This window comes from Ceratotherium simum, chromosome 6, assembly GCF_057802395.1.
Source record: "Ceratotherium simum simum isolate JZ-2026a chromosome 6, ASM5780239v1, whole genome shotgun sequence".
NCBI classification, from domain to species: domain Eukaryota; kingdom Metazoa; phylum Chordata; class Mammalia; order Perissodactyla; family Rhinocerotidae; genus Ceratotherium; species Ceratotherium simum.
In genome coordinates, this window is record NC_141905.1 from 38,209,427 (window position 1) to 38,225,453 (window position 16,027).

Genomic DNA, 16,027 nt, shown 5'->3' on the forward strand with positions numbered 1-16,027 from the left:
AAGATGCCCACATATACTTCCTTCGTGTCTTCACGAGCTGGACCTGCCAACCTGACCACGTGTATACGTGTCACTCTGGGCACCTGTAAAACTGCATTCCCCTTTACTACTTACACTTGAACTCTGGGAACATACACTGGTGACTTGAGTTTGCTCTGGGAATTGAGACAGGAAACCTGAGGCCTTTGGTTCCTGATTACTGTCAAGCCATTGTGTCTGGCATGATCTGGGGAAAGGAGCACACAGGACTGGCTGGGAGCCCCCATTATACAATTCGAGATCTTTTGGATCCATAAGAACTCCAGGTGAAGCTTTGGGATTGAGGGGCTAGCTTTGGGGGAGAGCAAAAATTCTGGCCCCCAGGCTACATTTTTTTCCTACAAGGTCAAGAAAACAAATCATTTGCCGCTAGGGGGGTGAGTAAAAATAAATGCTTGACAGTGTGGTGGTGGGCAGGGGTGGAGTGGACGTTCTGGCCTTTAATTCTTTTACATAAGAAACAGCCCCACCTCCTCCTAGCCACCCTGGACCAACCTAAACCTGTCCTGTCCTTGACAGCCAAGGGCTGTGTAGCTACTGAGAGAATCTAAATCCTAAGACTCAAGAATTACACCAGATCCAGCGCTTTCGATGAGACTGATCTCTACCAACAAGGCCATTCTGGGAAGGCAGCAGAACATTACTGATAGCGTAACCGGCTCTAGCCAATTCTACGCCCCCCACCCCTCCCAAAATAGTGTGAAGCAATAAATGCACCATTACTTTTACTTGTGTATATATAATCCACTGCACAGCCCTGGCCTGGCTCATCATAGAGTTCAGTCAATGCTCTCTGCACAAATGTTTTCAATATTATACATGAATAATAATAATAATAGTTGATACTTACTGAGCACTTTCTCTGTGCCAGTCAGCACTTTGCATACAATAACTTATGTAAAGCTCACAACAAGCCAACCGGAAGGTGTGATTAATATCCCCATTTTACAGACCAGGAAACTGAGAGATGAAATTAGTTGTCTTAGGTCATACAACTGGTTATTGGTAGCACAAGGATTCCAACCCAGGCGACTGGACTATATCCAGAGCCCCTACTTTAATTAACTTCTCTCCAACAGACAGACAGACACACACATACACTCACTCTGTCTCATAATGAGATATTTATACTATTAACTTGGGCTGGCAGTCACCAGGGTGCTTTCGCCAAATGAAAACACTCTCAAGTACCACATAGCACAAGGGCGCTGCAGCCCATCCCAGGCAGCAAACAGCATCCTGCAGACTTGACAGGGAGCAGGGTGCCCCTCAGTCCTGATTCAGCAGGAGGCGGTAAGACTCTACTCTAGCCACCGAGTTCCAATAAAACTTAGTCAGAGCGCCATGCACATTAGCCCCTTCAGTGGGCCACTCTGACTCTTCTGCCAAATCAGTGAAAGATCTCTGTGGTTTTTAAAAAATCTTTCCTCTCTGACTGCCCATCTGGTCCTCTTACTCAGTGCCATGAAATTAACAAGTATTCACCGTTGTGAGGTCATCACTATTTCTATAGGTGTTAACCCCAGGACACTCAGCTACCGCCAGCGCTCCGGGCCGCTTTGACATCTAACCCATATGTTTTGTTTTGTTTTTTTTTAACTCCTCCCAATGTTAATGAATTATAGTCTTTTGTAAAAGACAATATAGCAAAATAGGTTTTTTGCTTTTTTTCTTAAAGAGCCTAGAAGCTGAGAGTTGCAGGCATTCGATAATATATTTACTTCACCCTGGTTTCTAACAAGTTATGTGTCAGGGCAGCGCAGGTGTGGGAAACTTTCATCTCAACCCCAACTCTTGCAATAATAATAATAAAACAAAGGAAATGTAACCAGTTACTGGCAAAGTAAATTGCTTTTGGCTTAAATGTTCCTGTTTTTTTTCTACTGCGTTCTTCCTGTCATGACCGTCTCTCTTTTTTATAACATTTACGCTCTTGGAAATACCACGAAGATAAACTGCTATAAAAGCGGGATTGACTCATCAGTTAACAACACTTTCTTCTTATTTTGCAGAGAGGATTTTGTTGCCAATGCAGCTATTCTCTCGAGAAATTCTCTGTGAGCTTCCACTCAGAGATAGGACTTGCTTGTTGGTGGGGACTGGAATTAGAGGAATGGAAAACCAGGCATCATTTTCCTAAGAGTTTGACCCCCAGGGTCAATGTCTAGAGGAAGTCAGCAGAGCGTTAACTCATTTGATTTGTAAGTTGTGTGTGTGTGTGTGTGTGTGTGTGTGTGTTTTAAACACGAAACACAAGCCAGAAAACTAAACTCCACTGATGGAAGTATTAGGGACTGACAAACGTTCTATGTATAGTTCATGTTACTGATAATACTTTGCATTTCTGTAATGCCTTTCCTCTGAGGATCTCAATTCTCTGGTACATTTTCTTTATAGACAATCATCTTAAAATATTCTGGCAAGTTTCAGCATGGAGCATTGCTCTTTCTGGAAAAAAAAAATCCTACTCTAATTTAGTTATCACTTAATGTGTTCTATTTTCAATGTTTCCCTTTTGACTATTTAGAAACTTCCTCTTTCACTACAACAAAAATAAGATGAGTGTTTTTCAAGTTATTAACATATGAGTAAAAGATTTAGAAACCAAGAATGGCAGAAGGCTTGATCAAAGCCACTCCTGAAATTTATGGGTGTAATAAAAGAAAGGCATTTCACAGATAATCTCTTACAGAATTTCAGTTTTCAAATACTTGGGAAAAAAAGAAAAGAAAAACAGAAGCTCTCAGCCCTCATTTTGGCTTTAACTTAAAGCCAATATTTTTATTTTAAAAATTCATAAATGATTCCCTGAAATTTTGATTTCACATCCACAGTTATTCCTTATGCTCACTACTCCACACCTAACATTGTGGTGCTGGAAATCTGTGGCCCCTGGTACTCAACGTCTGTTAACTGGCTGAATATTTTCTTGGATTCACAGAGTGTTAATTACATATAGATTTAAGAATATTCAAGTTTCCTTTTATTCTGTTTTCCTCTCAGCAATCTTCCACACCCAATAAAAATGTTTGAGAAGCGACTGGGCCATTAACAAGCACAACTCCATCTTCTAGAACATTCTTACTTAAATCATTAATTTAAAGCAAGAGGCATGGTAAAAAAAAACGCAGCAAGAGTGTTACCCTTTTCTGTAATTGTTCTGACAGTTCCTTTTTTTTTTTTGGTGAGGAAGATCAGCCCTGAGCTAACATCAGATGCCAATCCTCCTCTTTTGTGCTGAGGAAGATTGGCCCTGGGCTAACATCCGAGCCCATCTTCTTCTACTTTATATGGGATGTCGCCAGAGCATGGCTTGACAAGCGGTGCGCTGGTCCGTGTTTGGGATCCGAACCCTGGAACCCTGGGCCACCAAAGCAGAGCGCGTGCACCCCGCTGCGCCACCGGGCCGGACGCCTGACAGTTCCCGTTTTTAAGAGTAATTTTTTTCTCAAATAAAGGCATTAGAAAGATGAGTCGGGAGCTGTGAACCCAGATGAGAGCCAACCTCAAATGCCCTCACTCTCAAATGCCACCGAAACCACACAGCCTTGAACAAGGTGCCATGCATACGCCCCAGAGGAGGGCGCACAGTCGCCTCGGGATGTCATGGCCGCTTTGAGTTTCCTTTAACCCAACCATACCCCGACAATGGTTGGACCACAGTGCCTACTAACGATGATTTAGCATTTCCGATGAACTGCCCTCTCACACAATCCAGGTCTCCTTCTACCTCCTATGGAAGGGTGAGCAGTTGTGTTGTTAGAAAGAGGGTGAAAAAAAAGGAAGCAGGCTTCATACAAGGTCCAGTCACTTTGGCTCTTTGTCAAAATCACTGAGATCCCCAAGAGTCACTAATGAGAGTGGAATGTATTACTGCATTCGTCATACCTGCACTGCTCTCGGGCAGCTTAAGTCCAAAACAGCCGTGGACTTCATCGACTGCTCAACAAACCGCGTAAGTAAACACTCTTGTAATCCCTTCCAAAACATGCCCAGTCTTACTCACTCCTTGTTTCAGGCTTGTGAATGCTGGAGCAATTGTTAATGCCCCTGATCAGAGTTTTAGTAATTTCATAGGCATGTGATTTGCATAGCTATTTCCTGATCAGCCTTCTCTCTGCCCTGGAGGTCTTCATTTCTCAGAAACACTTAAAAACACAAATTATTTGACTTCTCTCCTTCCCCCACCCTATAAATGGAACTCGACTTGCTAGCTCATCTGTATTGCTAATTGGTTTGAAAGCATGTGACTCCACGGCACTCTTGCCATTAAAACACAAGCAAACCTCTTTTTCAGTCAAGTTTTACCAGCAGTGATGGGCAGATTTCTATCTTTACTTCCCCTCTGTGTCTTGAGAAGGAGAGAAATTTAAATGACCAAATGTTAGCCATAATTATTCTGAAATGATGTAGTGAAATCCAAAGGAATGCAGAAATGTTCTAGAAGTCTATAACAGGCTTGTCTACAAGGCCGCTGGCAAAGAAGAAGGGGTTTATAGACGCTTTTTACTACCACTTTCGGAATAAGGGGAAAATCTGGGCGCTAAATCTAGGTGTAGAGTGAGGACAGATTCTCGGTTTTCAGAAGATTGACTTTCTAAGGAGAGAATTCTGGAATTTGGGGGAAGGAGACTGAAATCCGTGCCAGACCTTTCAAACTCTCACCTTCCCTTTGGTCTCTTCTGGCTACTCACAGAATCCTCCAGGGGAACCATTTTCAGTGAAAGGACACCTTCAGGACCTGTAAGGGCATGGAGGTGGTGGCGCATAGCTGTCTTGCAAATGCTTATTGTCTTTGGGGTAATGAGGTCTATATATCATAGCCTCAGGAGCCTATGGAAAGACTCCTTTGCCTTAGAATTCCAAATATTCTGTAAAGAGACATCAGGGTCGAGTGGACACCTGAGGACTCAGCTTGGTCTTTAAGGTACAGGTGGCAGTGCTATCTAGGGGCCAATACTGCACACAAAGGGTCTGGACCAGGCCAGTGGCCTAGTGGTTGAGTGCTCGCGCTCCGCTACTGGTGGCCCGGGTTTGGATCCCCGGCGCGCACCAACGCACCGCTTGTCCGCCATGCTGAGGCCGTATCCCACATACAGCAACTAGCAGGATGTGCAATTATGACATACAACTATTTACTGGGGCTTTGGGGAGAAAAAGGGGAAAAAAAAAAAAAAGGAGGAGGATTGGCAATAGATGTTAGCTCAGGGCCAGTCTTCCTCAGCAAAAAAGAGGAGGATTGTCATGGATGTTAGCTCAGGGCTGATCTTCCTCACAAAAAAAAAAAAAAGAGTCTGATTTCCTTCCCCACTGGAAGGTCTTGTCCTAAAGTCGCAAACCCAGCAAACCCAAAACTGGACTCTAAAAATGCCGTAGTGGCTCAAACACCCACTTTTATATCTACCTGGCAACTCCTTTTTCCTACTATTCGTCTCCCCAGAATCCAGGTACGCCTGAGCCATTTCTAGGCCCTAGACCCCAGGCTCCTCTCTTAATGGAGATCAAGCTGGATGTTGAAGAAAAAACTGCCTATTATAATTAGAATAAGTGTGCTGTTTCAAGGCTTACTATGCACTTTTTCTTAAGATTTCGAAATAACTCGTTTCAATTTCTTGAAAACTATTCAAGAAACATAGATTTAGTTTTTCTTAGTATCACTGTCTATAATAAGAATAGAATATTAATTTAAGATACTTGTCTCTTTTTTTTAGGCTATTTAAGGATCCACTCTGGAAATGCTTTTTAAGAACATTTTGATTTCTATAATTTATGAAGTTTACAAAGATAGGACCTTTTAAACATGGAGAATTAATTTTTGTCTCTCTCTTTTTTCTTTTTGTTACAATCAACAAACCTGCTCATTCTCGTCCATGATTGATATGTTCTGTAGTGTCACTATTGCACATGACAGCGCAGAAGTGAAAGCTACATTTTTGTATTGAATAGCCTCAAAAGGAGCAGTAAATATCAGAACAGTTTTTAAACTCATATACAAATAGAACATTCCTGTTTCAGCCATTTCTCCAGGTTTGGAAATGAGATATTCCATTTTCCACATTGAGGATAATTGATTTGCTACATCTCTAAAGAAAACATTCCCCACTTGGAAATAAGTAAAAGAGACTTTTTTTGTGTATGTGGATTAACATGGAGATATTTAACTTCTCTCAGACTTTGACTAATATGTTATGAGAGACATTTCAGTTTTTCAAACACATACACACAAGAAAAAGTAAAAGGTCATCAAGTAATAAGCTCCCAATTTCTTTGAAAAACATCCCAAGAGGAATTTGTACTTAAAGGGGATTTTTCACTCTCTTAATGCTTTTTTATCTTTCAGAAAGAATAATTTAAGTGGGATAGTCTCTTACTTAAAAGTAGAAAGATGACTATCCTTGTTTGTCTGAGACTCTGAGACATTTTTCTTTGCTCAGGTAAATCCCTCTCTCCCCTTCCTCCTTTACGAGCTACCAGGGCCATCTCTGACCTTCATTTGTTTGTGGATATATACGAGCCACAACACTGGAAAGCGACTTCATAAGCTCTACTGTGATACCAAGGAACTCACAGACGGCAGAAGAAGAGTGTGTGCGTTGGAGTAAGGTGGAGTGAGGGTCCAGAATGAGAAGAGAAAGGTTCTGGGTTGTGTGTGCAGAGGCTGTGACAAGGTCCATAATACTTGATTAAATATTAAATATCATCATAAATATTTATATCATAAAAATTAAATATAATCATAATACTTGAATAAAATTAATGTAAATATATTAAATAAGGATAGATGATTATAACCTGGCAGGGAGAGCTAGAGTGCTCAGTTAATTCGAGTGAGTGTTACGTCACACTGTGGAGAAACAACGGACAGATACCATCAGAAATCCTAACGTAAATCTTATGATGAACAAAGAGAATACACAGAAGAGGTCAGAACTTCTTCCCATTTTTTCAGTGTAAGATGAAACATTTCTATGACTGCTTAGAGCTGCTCTATCCAATATGGTCACCACTAGCCACATGGGGCTACTGAGCACTTGAAATACATCTAGTCCAAAATTGAGGTGTGCCATAAGTGAAATACACTTATTTGTAAAAGACACGACAGGTTTCCAAGACAATACCAAAAAATGTAAAATATCTCATTAATAACATTTTATACTGATTACATATTGCAACAGTATTTTGGATATACTGGATTAAATAAAATGTATTATTAAAATTAATTCTGTTTCTTTTTACCTTTTAAAATGTGGTTACTGGAAAATTTTAAGTTACATGTGGCTTGCATTATCTTTCTCTTGGGTGATGCTGTTTAGTCAACAATTCAATGTGATTACAGATATGTCCTTGGAAACATGTGTTAGAGAGCAGACAGAACAAGATTAACATGAAGCTAGAATAATCAGCAAAAGTGATGATTCAAAGTTTCAATGCAATTTAAGATTTTATTCACTGTTATGGAAAGCAGTCATGTATAGCTGTTAGCACCTGAAAATTTTGCCTGCGCTGAGGTGTCTCCTTTGTAAAATTCAAATCTGGTAATCATTGACTCAAGGTTACTAAATGGCCCCGATGAAGATGTTGTTTCATTAACTTCCTTAACTAAGATGTCAAAGCAAATGTTAAGCCTTGACAACAGACTTGGGGGGAGAGGGGAAGAGAGAGAGAAAGAGAGGCTGTCTAATTATTTATTTCACTAACCAGTCTCTCCTGCTACCAACATGGGTTGGGTATAACGTAAGCCATTTGCAAACTGAATAAGAGAAAATAGATCTTGGGTGATTTTGGCTAGTTGGAAAGAAGAAGCTTCTTAACCACAAATTGTTGAATAAGTTCATGGTCTGGTAGTGTTTTTCTTTTTGGAGATTTCATTTGCATGTAAGTAGAGACGTCAGATACAGTCAAACGTAAAGGCAAGGGCATAGCCTTCTTTGATTTGCCAAGGTGCTTCAAGTCCCACAGTTTTATATGACAGAAAGTGAGATTACTTGGTGAAGACAGGCGTTCCAATAAGCCCAGAAAAGTTGACAGAACAAAAAGCTTTGCTCTGTAGGGGCCAGGGGAGGAGACACAATCTTTCCCCAATCATTCTTAGCACCAACAGACTATAGGGCAGCACTCTGAGAAGACGGCTGCTCAGTGCCCGCTGGCCCAGTGTCCCATCCTCCCAAATAACTGGTCACAGTAGCTGAAATCAAAGGCCTATTCCCTCCACCCCCTCACCTTTTGATTCCTGTGGCAGCAGCAACACAGAAACATAACTAGATGTTAACAGCTCTCTAAATATAACATGCCAATCAAAGGGCTACACACCCACCTGGATTCTTTTATGGAACCCCCATCCTTCCCCCCTTTTAGGGTTCCCGTTATAAAAATAAAAGAACAGCAATGGTAGCGGTGGAAATGAGCTTAGGAAATATTTTCTTTTCTCAGAAGGCAAGAGTTGCTATAGCATTTAAGGCTGTAACATGAAGAGAGATTAAGACCAAAATCCCAGCAAAATAAACAAAATGTGCAATGAATATTATACGTTCTACTGTATAATACTTATAATAATTTTTATGAAATCATTTGGCAGGTTCAACATACATCCAGTGAAGCAGTCTGCACACCTCTGGTATGTTTCCAATATCTAACTATAGCAGTATTTGCCTTTGTCCTCCAAACTCTTTTATAGCACATGGTATGCATATTTCAGCATCCAACGTTATTAACTCATGACCAACTGTCAGTTGATGGTTATCTAACACATGGGGTCTCCACAAAAGGCATCCTTATTTGGGCAAAAGCTTTTGTCCGCACCAGTCTGTCTAAATTTTCCCTCAGAAGAACTTTATTTGGATTATTATTCGCTGTTAGTGGAAACTCAGAGGCTGCTTGTGTGGCAATCGGAAGGCGGGGAAATAAATCCTTAGCAAGTTAAAACAGCTGATATTAAAACCATTTCTAGCTTTGTTAGCTGGAAGTAAACTCTCGGTTGCCCTCTGGTGGTGAAGCTATGTGATGTGGTGGGAAGACCATAAAAACCCAGAAAGGAACAAGAGAGTTTAATCAGACACAGGTAAGAACATTCATCCTTGACAGAAATAATCACAAATCACAACCTTATGTTGTTTTATATGTTTTAGAATTTACATTTAGCAGTCCTCCCACATGGGGAAGGATGAGGGTGGGGGAGGGGGTGGGGCTTGTGTGGAAATTAGAACTTTGTCTTTCTGGAAATACAATGACTTCACTATGTGTACCACCATAACTGTTATATATGTGGCAAATTGATTTTTATGAGATTTAGAACCTTAAAAAAAAAAACCATGCCCACATTTAAAAAGTTCCTTCATAACCAAAAATAGACTGATGTTCCAACTGGTTTGGAATTATAGGACCCAAAGAAAGAAATCTGAATAATTCCCTAATATGGAAGAAAACCACTTTTTTTTTTTTTAAAGGAACAGTTTATTTGTTTCTGACAATAGGCAACCTATGGAAACTTGGAATTTATAGGACCAAGTGTAGGTACAGAATCTATCCACATTCTCTAAAAATAAAATTTTATAAAAATCTGAACTCCAAATTTAATAATCGGTTACCCAATTTGGTATTTAATTTTAATTTTTAAAAACACCATTTAAAATTTCTGCTGTACGCCTCTTGACAATTTCCTGCCTAACAGGCCCATCCCCAAAAAGCAAACAAACCTGGTATTAAAACAGACTGAGCAGCTTAAGAAAAAGCTGAGGGCAAAGTACATGAGAACGTAAACTATTTTTCCTCTTATTACCAGTAAATGTACCATTTCCCTCTTTTACGTGTATTCTCTTTAGATAAAGCCGCTCCTCCAACCAGCATTAACAAAAACACTCTGTATTTTTAACATGATTTTCGGGGCAGATTAATCTTAACTTGGCTTTTCCACTCACACGTGGAAGTTCAGTGTTGCAACAACAGTCGTTTGGTTTTGTCTGTGAATTAGCAAAGTTCTTAAAGTAATTTTACTATAAAATTAAACAGCTGTGAGTTCTTTAGCAAACATGATAATTCTTGTTCTTCTTTGTAGTATTGTGCAAGCTGAAATACCCTTTCTTTCATGTCTTTTTATTCCAAAATGAATTCCCTAGTTAGCCTTGTTTAGCTTTAAAAAAATAATAAAGAAGGGGGGCGGTATTTGCCGACCTCTGAAATTCATCAGCATTTAAAAACAGGGCGTTTACACAAGGTGCAGACTCAAAGGGCTTTTGTTTAATTCCTATTATGGAATGGAAAATGATATTCTGCCCCAATATAATGCCAATCCTTGTGTACAAAAAGCTGTTTGCAAATATTTCTGTAGAGCAAGATATCTTATGCCTATTTTGCAGATGAGAAAACTGAAACATGGATAAATGGTGAGGAAGCGAGGAAGTAAGATGTTCTTAGAGGCTGGAATTAAATTTAGAATTTGACTTCTAGCCCAAGACGCTAACCACGTGAGGGCTCTTTGGAATCAACAGAAGAGCAATTTTAAAACATTCTTTTGACATTATTAACCACAGCCGCAGGGCTCAGGGAAGTGGGGGTCGGGGGTGGGGCCTGGAAATAATACAGAGCTGCTAGGTGACAGCCTCTTGCGACATTGCTAAGAAAATGGATTGCTTGAGCCATACCGCCATATATTCTAGGACTATTCAAGGTTTAATATATTTATTAATACTTTCGTACCTTAAAAAATTAAAATCTAGTTTCGAGTGCTGGTGTAGACGGCCTCCTAAAATATAGAGCCAGAGAATCATTACAAGACATGAAGTCAGAAAGTGGTTCTTGGCTTTTCAAATGGTCACTGCTAGGAGTTAGTGTATCCACAGAGGTGATGACAGTAGGATTCTTCATTTGAGTAATTTATAAAATGATGAAATTCCAGAGCTTAAACAGAATCTTAGATAGTCCAAACTCTTATTTTACACATCAGAGAAGGGAGGCCCAGAGAGTTTGCAATTTGCCCAAAGTCACACAGCTGGCGGCAGAGCTGCGAGAGATGCTGGTGTCTGTGGGCTGCATGGGATCAGCAGCAGCGCCTTGGCAGCAGATGGCTTTTCAATGGGCCCTGAATACCTCCTCTTGGGTCTCTGCGGGGCGAGCTCTGTCATCCCAAGACCACGTTACTAAAACACACTTTCCAAGGAACTGCAATTAATAAAGTCAAATGGGAGCTGACAAGGACATTCCCACTGTGTTCAAATGCCAAAACATACAACTGAGAAAGCTCACTTGGAGTGCACGGACTGTGGGTCCTTCTGGCGGGACTTCTGTGCACCACACTCCCAGCTGTTTGCTCAGACCCAGATGGGAGGGACTAAGAGGAAAGCACTTGCGAAGCCATCAGGGCAGTACTCTGGCATTTGGCCTCAGTACCTGCCACCTGCTTGCTTTTGTTGGGCTGTGCTATAAAACAAAGGGGCCCTCCTTGGAGAAGGAAAGGCCTTGGGAATTCAGGACCTCTGGGAGCCAGGAGAAATGGACCACCACAGACCCTGCTTTGGAGAGGCCCTGTTATCTTCCAACAGTCACAAATGCCTCGGAGGTCCCCAGCACCTCACGTGGCTTCACACCTGTGTGCCTATGCTCCTGGGCTTCCTCTGACCACAATACTCTTCCTTTTTCACCTTATCCCTCCTGCCTCAGCTCCTACTTGTTCTCCTAGACTCACATGGGGCATCACATCCCCTAAAAAGCTTCCTTATTCTCCTCACCTGCAGTGGGAGGAGGAACCCTTTGTCCGTGGCTTCTCTATCAAGTAGGCTTGTATCCCAGCTCCCATCACCCTATATTGAAATTGTATGTGTCTCTCCCTCACCAGACTCTAAAGAGATGCTGTCTGTCTTGATCACTGTAGCATCGTCATAGTAGTGCTCAATAAACATTAACTGAACAAATGACTCTCTGTACTGTACTGTATTTTGAAAGCAGTGTCTGGTACTTAATAAGAGTCTAGTAAATGTTTGTTAAATTGCACTGACTACTGATTCCACTGGAGAAAATAAATATCTCTGAAGAGGGCAAGGTGGCTGGGCTGTCTCTGGTGGTCCACCTTCCTGTCTGTAGCACCTTCCTTAGGTCACGATTGCAATTAATAAGGGGGGAAAGTATATGCTCACCTTTTAATTCTCATTGTGGAACTCTGAGACCCAGCTATTGTCAACCACCTAAATGCTTAACAGAAATCTATTCTGTCTGTAAATCTACAGATCTAACGTGTTTTGCCAAGACCCTCCAACCCACAGGGATGCTTTCTCTCCTGGAGAACCCTAAACAGGAAACAAGTCAGCAACTCCTAAGAGAAATAAAGCCTCCTGGGGGAGATGGCAGACTGCCTGGTGAGAAGGACTTTTCAAGGAACCCCATCCCTGCAAAGCTGCCTAAAAAAAATGTGCCTGCAGACAAAAGTCTGGGCAAATCTATAACATAGAGATTAAATTGAAATTCCAATAAAGATTTTTAACAAAGATCAATAAAATAGGAGATTGATCTGCAGTTAAAAGTTCCCAGTAATGAGATAGTCTAGAAATTTCATAAATAATGCTTTTATCTTGATTGCAAAATAATCCCCTGCCACAAAAACAAGGTGAATCAAGGTAGGAAATTGTTCAGCGGGAATTAAAATGTCACACTTTACACAGAATAAAGCATTGCAATCACCAGGGAAACACACACTGCAAATGTGTTAACACAAAATTACATACATCACTTAATTATATAAGCGCATAGCTCCTGAGTAACCCATTAGCTAAATATGTCGGGCTGTGGTTGAATATATACATACAATATTTTTAGCACAGAGGGGATGTAACTATGTCAGGCCTGGCACCATAAAGCCTGAGATGGCAAGTGCTATTAAACTGAGATGCAATCATGTTGAAAAGGAAACATTAACAAAACAGCAGACAATTGAGAAGAAAATACAGTGAGCTTGTGTTCTACTACATGTGCTTCCAAAACCTTATATAACTCTTCATTGTCTATTTCATCTGGCTTGCCTCCCGGATTTGTTCTATGCCATACTAATTTTATAATAATAAACTACTACACCAGTTTTATGAAATCACGCATGCAGAGAGGTTGCAGATGACATTACATCTGATTATCTTCGCCAGCAAAGGACACCGTTCTGAAATTAAACACAGTCTCATGCAAAATCATCCACTTTGTTTAAAATGTCCCCTAGAGTTCGCTTCTGAAAAAAGATACAGCATCTTTCCTTTCATCTCCAAAATGCTGGTGAAGTTGGTAAAATTGCTGCTGGATACCCAGCTTTCACAAGGAAGTAAAGAGGGCACAGGCTTTGAGAGCAGGTAGCTCTTCATTTACTTCCCAGACCAGGCAACTGTATGACCCTGGGCAAGTCATCATCTCTCTCTGGGGTTGAATTTGCCCATTTAACAAAATGGGATTATCTCTCTATCTTGAAAGATTATGATGGAGAAAGACTAAGAAGGAAATAAAATGAGATAACATGCCTAGCATTATTCGGTACCAGGAGACACTAATAAATGGCAGATGCCATCATTATTACCATTATGTGCACAGACACAAGGAAGTAATACATCACTTCAAGCATTTCAAGAGGCCAGTAGTTCTCTGGTGGAAGAGTTATTGAAGTTCTGGAAACACCTGAACCTCAGCACAGCAGTAAGCACCTTGTAGAACCCAGGGAAAAAGAATAAATGCAATGAAGGCTAGAGGATCATTTGACACAAGCATCTGGTATATCTCCTTGGAGGCTGACTGTTGTCTACTCTGGCAGAGCCTTCCATTATAGTGGCAATAACTAGGTCGTTAACTGGGGAGAACACGTCTTGGTGATAATTGAGTCTATGTTTTGGGCAACTTTAAATCTCAAAACAAAAAGTGAAGAAAGGAAATTACCACACAGTAAAGAGTTGCCTAAATAGGACCAAAAACATAAAAATAAAAAAGAGTCTATGCCAAATATCTTCATTCTTTAAATTAATTGTTGACTCTTTCTGAAGCCCCCAGGCTCATCTGAATCCCCTACATCTTGAAATCACCATACAGAGGCCTCTGCACATTGTAGGAGCTCAATAAATAGACAACAAATTGAATGGCATCGAATACGGGAAGCCAAGAGGAAAAACAACCTATTGTTTGTAGGAGTCCCAGTATAGACAAATCTATGGGAAGGTTGAATCTCAGATAGGCTCCAAGGCTTTTCCTCTGGGGTTTTCACTAGAACATTCCTGTTAGTCAAATCTCACTTTAAACAAGCCACTATGTGGCAAAAGAGAAGAGCAAACTCTATCTATACAGAAGTTAGGGAAGTTCACTTAGGAGGAAAAAAACAGTCATTTAAGAAGAAGCATTTAAGGTCTTGATTTCTTACTGGCCAAACCAAGTCCTAGTATTGCTTCTAACATCTAATATTTGTTGATTCAATTAATACTTGTTGAGTTACCGTCATATGCCTGACCCTGTGCTAGTCCAGCTGGGGATAAAACAGAGAAGACAACACAGTTCCTGACTTCAAGGAATTTACATTTTCACTGAATTTGAATACGTATCCTCACTCACCAGGCCTCAGTTCCTTCATCTGTAACATTAGGGATTCATTAGACAAGAGTGGTACATGGACCAAATCTGTCTGGTAGCATAGTTCACTTGGCTTGCACAATTTTTTTGTTATTGCCATCAATTGAAAATCAGGATATTTTCACATAAAAATTGTTATGTTTGGCTTTTCTTTTTTTTTTTTTTAACTTTATTTATTCATTTTTCCCCCCAAAGCCCCAGTAGATAGTTGTATGTCATAGTTGCACATCCTTCTAGTAGCTGTATGTGGGACTCGGCCTCAGCATGGCCGGAGAAGCGGTGCGTCGGTGCGCGCCCGGGATTCGAACCCGGGCCGCCAGCAGCGGAGTGCGCGCACTTAACAGCTAAGCCACGGGGCCAGCCCCGTCTGGCTTTTCTTAAAGAGTTGAGAGATATAATAACATTGGGCTCATATTCCACCACACAACAAAAGGCTAGAGCTGAAAAGCAGCTGCTCCTTTAGACATAGCATGGGTATCTACTGCTTCCTGATTTCTTATAGGCCCCAACTGCCCTTCTCCCTCTAGGTTCCCTGCTGACACCTCTGGGCACCTGAGTTTGTGACCTCAGATCTGGAAGGTCACTTAGGTTCTTTTCATTTCAAATAAGGTATGACTGAGAGAGCCAGCCAACAGATAAATCAGTAACCTGCAGGGAGGAGGTTAATTCCTCGATTAAGCCATGTTCTTTACCTAATGGTCTCAGTCCAAAGGCCTCAAGATCCTAAAGTGGGATACTAGAGGAGGTGTTATAATCCTTCTTAAGAGTTTTCCAAAACTCCATTATCTACACATGCATTTGGGATTAGGTAAGAGGCAGGCCTTCCTTGAATGCAAAAAAGTGTATCAAACTACACTTAGAGTTCCCTCTTATATCTTACATATTCCCTCTTTGCAAGTGTCCAAAATGAATAGGACATTTCAGTGGGTCTATAAGGGTGCCAGACCAGATCTTGTTACTCTTAAAGATGCATGGCCTGATTCCTGGGGAATCTACTTTGAAAGTGGTATCAGAAACCTGGTCACCTCAGCTGCAACTCGAACTGTATTTGCTCTTTATTCATTTTTAGACCCTTGGAGCTCCAAAAATGCTTCTTGATGGTTGCTAGGCAACTATTGTTGAATACATGCAAGAGGCATTAATTGTGTGAACATTTTCAAAAACAGGGGAAAAAATTGTTTAAAACTGAGGACATTGCCATACCTAAAATAAAACATTTTCTCCTTAGGCAGCTGTCCAGAATAGAGACACTGCAGACTGCTGGCTTCTGTATGTCAAGGGGGTAAGATGATTCACCAACAATTACTCATCTACACGTCTCTGTCTCGTCTATCATCCCTCTTCAACCCCTCACTCAAATATGTAAGTAGCCTCATCTTATATAACAAAGTCTCACTTACAGGATAACTGGGGC

At 40.8% G+C, this 16,027-nt stretch overlaps 1 protein-coding gene across 1 annotated transcript in view; it reads right to left on the minus strand.

Annotated features, from left to right (window-relative positions):
- The window catches only part of ARID5B (AT-rich interaction domain 5B), a 175,173-nt gene that overhangs the window by 46,026 nt on the left and 113,120 nt on the right, over positions 1-16,027 (minus strand). The gene's annotated exons all lie outside the window — the stretch shown is intronic.